The sequence below is a fragment of the Orycteropus afer genome, unplaced genomic scaffold, assembly GCF_000298275.1.
Source record: "Orycteropus afer afer isolate SDZICR_OR568_19922 unplaced genomic scaffold, OryAfe1.0 scaffold00388, whole genome shotgun sequence".
Classification (NCBI taxonomy): Eukaryota; Metazoa; Chordata; class Mammalia; order Tubulidentata; family Orycteropodidae; genus Orycteropus; species Orycteropus afer.
The window spans coordinates 891,334-897,833 of record NW_006921975.1 but is presented as its reverse complement, the minus strand read 5'-3'; positions in this window follow the sequence as shown (position 1 = coordinate 897,833).

The window sequence follows — 6,500 nt, the reverse complement described above, 5'->3', positions numbered from 1 at the left end:
TCCAGAAATCTGGAAATCAACCTTTCCTGCTCCCTCCCTCGCTATATCAGAAAGGGTTCTCCAGAGAAACAGGATTGTGTGTGTGTGTGTCATTGTTAGTAGTCACTTAGTTGACACTGACTCACGGAGACCCCATGGATGCAGTGTAGAACTGTTCCATAGGGATTTCAAGACTGTGACCCTTTGGAAGCAGATTGCCAGGCCTGTCTTCTTAGGTGCCTCTAGGTGGATTCAGACCACCAACCTTTCAGCTAGTAGTCAAGCACTTAACCTTTTGTGCCAGCCAGACCCTGTAGAAGTGTATTTTCCCTTATTGTTCTGAGGTCAGTGGATCCTCTATTCCTGTAAGCCACCCAGTTTGTGGTATTTTGCTACAGAAGCCCAAAGAAACTAATACAGGGACTCTTCCTTTGTGCTCTCATGGCATTAGTGCTTACCACTTTCATAGCACAATAATGATATAGTCTTCCCCATTAGATCACAGGCTGAGACCATAGGCAGAGCTTCTCTTAATCATTTCAGTTTCAAATGTTTGATGAAAAAAATCAATGAAATGTGGGAATAGTGAAAAAGAAAACCAGAAGCAGTAATTTAGGAAGTGGTGTTGAGGACAGAGATACCACCTTACACTGAACCAAATGAAAATGATAAAACTCACAAGTTTTTATCCATAGAAGTCCACCTTCTACATAATCAGTCACTCAACAAAAACAGTTTTCCACAACCTGACATATTTTCGATGTCTCCTTTCCCAAAAGAAGCCCTACATCACCTCCACCAGCCAAGCAACCTAACCCTTAGTTTCTCTTGGATGTGTAGTATCTCCTACACTAGTCACCACCATTGCATTCCAGGCTGCCCTCCCTGGCCAGTGCCACAAGCTATGGGATTATATCTAGGTCATAAATAGACTCACAGGAGACTCGTGTGTACAAATCTAATCTCCTTTTTGAGACTCACCCATTGAGTAGTGGGTGGGAGAAATAAATTTGAGTCCAAGTAGATAAATTTAGCTCATACACAGTGATATTCAGCTCAGTCTATGTGGCTGTCATAGGTGTGCACCCCTCACATGCCCATTCAAGAAAGAACTTACTGCCCAGCTGCAAGGACTGTAGTTAACTGATAGCCTCCAACTGTTTTTGTCTTCAGAGTCAGCCTCAGCTTTTGAACTGAGGTCACACTCTCCTTGGGCCAGCCCTCAGCCAATGACTGTACAAGAGCCTAGCCATTCCCATCCAACATGGGACTTCTCTAATGAGCAATCTTTGCTCCAGAGAGCCCCCTTCGGCTGGCAGACATTTTGTCAGATCTGCATCACAGTCTGATGGCTCTTCCTGATCAATCCTGCTCCTTCACCCCAATTCCTTCACAGGTGTTATTCTCTTATAAATCTTTTGCACTCCTAACTCCTTCTCAGCATCTGTTTTCCCAAGACATATGGAACCAGGATTGGTCTAAGAAATCAGGACGGAAGATGGGATTTGGGAACTAGATGCCTCACCACCTGACTGGTAATGAGGACCCCATTCCTGGTGCTGTGGATCAAGGTAGTGGTTTAATTGCTAAAGCTTCCATCTGTGGTGTTTTGGAAAGCCTGTGCCAGTGGAAAGGAAGTACTAACAAATGGAATGATTTAGGTGTGTGAAATGTATAGCTAATAATAAAGAAGATGGACTTGGATGTCTGTTACTACATTATACTGATGCCCTAACAACAAACAGTAAAAAACGATGGGAAATAGCAATTAAAAGGTAAGTGTGAAAACACAAAACACTTGGGTGTCTTGCAAAGAAGCCCTCATTCCTTGCAATGAGTGAGCATAAAACATTGAAGATCAAAGCCAGGATTTGATCATGAGTGGCTGAATTTCAAGGAAAGTTGAATGCTCACCTGAGATAGGTCTGTTATGTCAAAGTCAATGTCCCAGTTAGATAAACCTGGGTCCTTGACACACGGGATAGGGACATATAAGTGGGTGAACCTAAAGATTTCTCTAAAACCTCTCGGCCTATAAAAGCAGCCCACTTCTCCCCAGTAAGAGCTGGTACTTTCCCTATATGAGGATACAATACAGAGGCCTTCCCCCCACCTCCTGCCAAAGCAACAGACCTAAAAGCAGCATAACACTTCCAAGAATATGCTGGATCTGATAAGGAAAGAAAGGGACTACACCCCAAAGAAATGGGAAGACCTAGCCAGTATGTGTCAGCAGGAGTCAAAAGAGTACCCCTAATATCTACAGGTGTTTGATCAAGGGGACCACATTTTAAGACCATATAAGGGAGAATTTCTTGATTTGGGGGCATTCTCCTAGGATATAGGACTTAACACCTTAGCAGGCACCCCAGAGGTGCTAAAATAATTCCTAGGGGCCTGGAAAAAGCAATGACCCATACTGAGTGATGTTGAAATGCCCAAATTGCTGTGGCAGATGGTAGTGGTGGTAGTGTTATTATGTACCATCAAGTTGGACCTGACTCAGTGACCCCTCCTTAGGTTTCCAAGGTGGTATCACTACGGAAGTAGATTGCCCAATCTTCCTTCCAAGGAATGGCTGGTGGGTTTGAACCGCCAGTTTTCTGGTTAGCAGTCAAGTGCCTTAGGCACTATGCTACCAGAGTTCCTGTGGCAGATGGTAGAGGAAGGAATTAAAAGGCTCAGGAAGGTGAGCATACTGGAGTGGATATATTATTTGAGGCAGGAAGACACACCAGAGGAGTATGTTGCACGGGAGAGCCCAGAGGACATACCTTTCACCAAGGCCAGGAGGAATGCACTGGTGAGAGGGGCACCAGTATCACCAAGAACATCAGTGTGGCTTTCCTCCACAAGCCAGGGATGACAGTAGAGCAGGGAGTTCCAGCCCTTGATTAGTTGTTAGAAATGGAAATGATAGGCACCGTTCATCTCCAGCAATAGAGGCCAGATGATAGCACAAGACCACCAGAAACCAGAGAGTTGTAATTATTATAACAACAAGACACAACTGGAGTGACAATCAAGGGGCCTGACTTATAGAAAGTTAAGTAAACATTTAATAGAACACAGTATCCCTAAAGGCAAAATAGATAGGCAGCCAAAACTGGTATTGCTTCACATATATAATAAAAATAAATAAATAAGCAGGAAGTTGAGGGCAGTCTTCCCCATTAAAAAGAAAAAAAAATCATGATTCCTTGTCCTGGCCAAAGATTGCCTTACAGTGTATCCTCTGGGTCTGCCAACCTACCTGATGGTCATTTTCCTGAACTCTGAATGTATATAGTTGGGAGTGACATACTTGGTTGTTGGAGTAACTCCCACATTGGGGCCTTGGCCATTGTAGAGAAGGCCAAATAGGCATTTCTGAAGATGCTCCCTCCCCAACTGACCAAGATAGTAAATTAAAAGCAATATTGCATCCCAAGAGGATTGGCAGAAATTACTGCCATTTATAAAGATTTAAACAGAGCTCTGGTGACATAGTGCCTAAGGCATTTGACTGCTAACCAGAAGGCTGGCAGTTCAAACCCACCAGCCACTCCTTGGAAGGAAGATTGGGCAATCTACTTCCATAGAGATACCGCCTTGGAAACCCAAGGAGGGGTCACTATGAGTCGGGACTGACTCAACAGCAGTGAGTTTGGTTGGTTTTTGTTTGTTCCTACGTTATCCTATAATATTCAGCAATCTGGCCCCTTCAGAAACTAGATGGATCCTGGAGAATGACTGTAGACTACTGCAAACTCAACCAAGAAGTAGTCACATGGCTTCAAGTACATGATATGTAGCCATTGATTTGGCAAATGCTTTTTTCCTACCCCAATCAGGAAAGAGCATCAGAAACAGTGAACATTCATATGAAAGAGACAACAAAATACATTTAAAGTTTTGCCCCAGGGCCATGTTAATTCTCACATTTTCTGCCTTAATAGAGTCCAAAGAGATATGAAACATCTGGACCTCTGCCAGGACATCACATTGATCCCTTATATTGATGACATCAACATGCTGATCCAGCAGGATGCACAAGAGGTGAGTAACATGCTGGAGGCCTTGGTCAGACACATGTGTCAGAGGGTGGGAGAAAACCTCTATAAAGATTCAGTAAAGTCATTATGGGCCCAATGATCAGTGGGATACAGGGACATCCCTTCCCAAGTAAGAGACAAATTGCTACAGCTTACAAATCCCTGGAGGCAATACATTTCACAAATAGGAATAGTGTTCTGCCCGATATATTGGACGATACAGAAGGCTCCCAGTTTTGAGTGTGCCCTGGTGCAGGAAAGGGTTCTGCAGCTGGACATAGTGCAAGCAGCCTGGTCACTGGGCCATACCAGCTGGCAGACTCTACGTTGTTGGAGATTTCAACATTGAAAAAAAAAAAAAAAAAAAGATGCAACGTGGAATTTATGATAGAAAAGCAGGAGGACAACAGGGCTTCAAACTGGTTCATTCTGGTTTGAACTCCTGCTGAGAATTTGCATTTCTACTCTAGATATACTGAATCAGTCTATCTACATTTAATTCCTTCCTCTACCATCTGCCACAGCAATTCAGGAATACCTGGGGATCCTGTTAAAATATAGATTCTGATTCAGTATACAGCCCTCCTCACTTATCAACATGATTGAGTTCCAAGGACCAGATCGTTTTATAAACATTGACACTATATGAGAGTAGAGGACACAGTCCGTCTTTATCACCAGTGTTTCCCCCTGCCATTCATCACCCATTGGGTGCCCCCTGCCACATCTTGAGATGCACATGGTATAGCAGGCCCCCTTCACCACCATGCTTTCCCCATCACCATGAAGCCTGCAGAGGTTGGAGGCAGGAGTGGTCATGGTCAGGGGTTTCCCATTGCCTCCAAAGCAGCAGAGCCCACCGTGATTTGGCTGTGATCCAAGTCTCCACGCAGACCCCCATGCCTTGCCTCTCCACCTTCCCATTCCTCGAGCCCCAGACACAGGCCTCAGTGGCAGGTGGCTCCCAGGTCTGCAAGCAGGTGAGGCCTGACCACTTGGGCCCTGCATAGGTTGTGAAGGTAGCAGAGAGGCCTCTTTGGAAGAAGAAACTTTTGAGCCCAACACCTGATTCCTGTGGCCCCAGCCTGCCTATTCATGGCCCAGCTGTACTCACCTCCTGGATGCTGCCCACCATCCTGCACTTAACACAGGCCACACTGGGCTCCTCTGACCAAGCCAGATAATACAAACTGCCAGGGGCCTGAAGGGCCTCACTCCCTCTCACAAACCTTGCCCTCCTCCACCTCTGCCTCCTCTCATCTCAGCTCCTCATTAATGCACAAAATAGTCAGATAGTAGATTTTTTTCTATTGTTGTAAATGAGAAATGTCAGATAACAAGATAGTCAAAGTCATGGATTGAATTGTGTCCCCCCAAAATTTGTATCAACTTGGCTGGGCCATGATTCTTAGTGGTTTAGAAGTGATGAACTGCTGTAATGTGGCAGATATGTAATGATACCCCATGATGTGATCTGATGTGATAAGCCAATCAGGTATAAAAGGATTAAGATTAAGGGTAGATTGCAACACTCCTAGTCCCATCACAGCCTTGATCTGAAGTAAAGTCCTGCAACACCTTTTCTCTTACAAGAGACAAAAGGTGAGAGAAGGGAGCAGAGAAGGGGTACCTACTATCACCAAGAAAGAGGAGACAGGAGTGGAGCACATCCTTCAGGCCCAAAGTCCCTGCACTGGGATCCTTCTAGAAACAAGAGACACACAGAGAGAGAAAGTCTTACCCAAGAACCAGCACTCAGAACTCAAGATTTCTAGCCTCTCAAACTATGAGAGAATAAAATTCTGTTTGTTAAAGCCATCCACTTGTGGTATTTCTGTTATAGCAGCACTAAGCAGCTCTGGTGGCATAGTGAATAAGACATTTGGCTGCTAACCAGAAGGTCAGCAGTTCAAAACCCCCAGCTGCTTCGTGGGAGGAAGAAAGAAAAATTCTGAATTTGGTTTTCATGTGGATCGGCTTGGAATATGGATACAAACCAAAAATGAAACGTGGCTGCATCATAGCCTCAGGGGTGGCCTTAAAAGACAATGAAGAGAGAAAAATATACTCAATGGACAGACCTACAGGAGCTATACCAGGTCATCTACTTTGTGTAGGAGAAGTGGCCTGAGATTAAAATAAATACAGGTTCGTAGGCAGAGTTGAATGGCTGGGGCAAGCACTTGGAAGAACAAAGATTGGAAAATAAGAGAAAACAGGTTCTGGGATAAAGGCATGTGGACTGATATTTGGAAGTGGGCACAAAATGTGGGATCTTTGTACCATATGTTAATATCCATCAGACAGCATCTACCATGAAAGAGGTATTAACCATCAAGTAGACAAAATGACTTGGATAGTTGATGTCTTCTTCAACCCCCTGACTCAACTTTCAGCCAAACAATAGACAGGCCTATAAGGTGAACAGTAACACCAGGGAGGCACACAATCCTTAGAACAATCAACTATCAAAAGATCAAAAGGGCA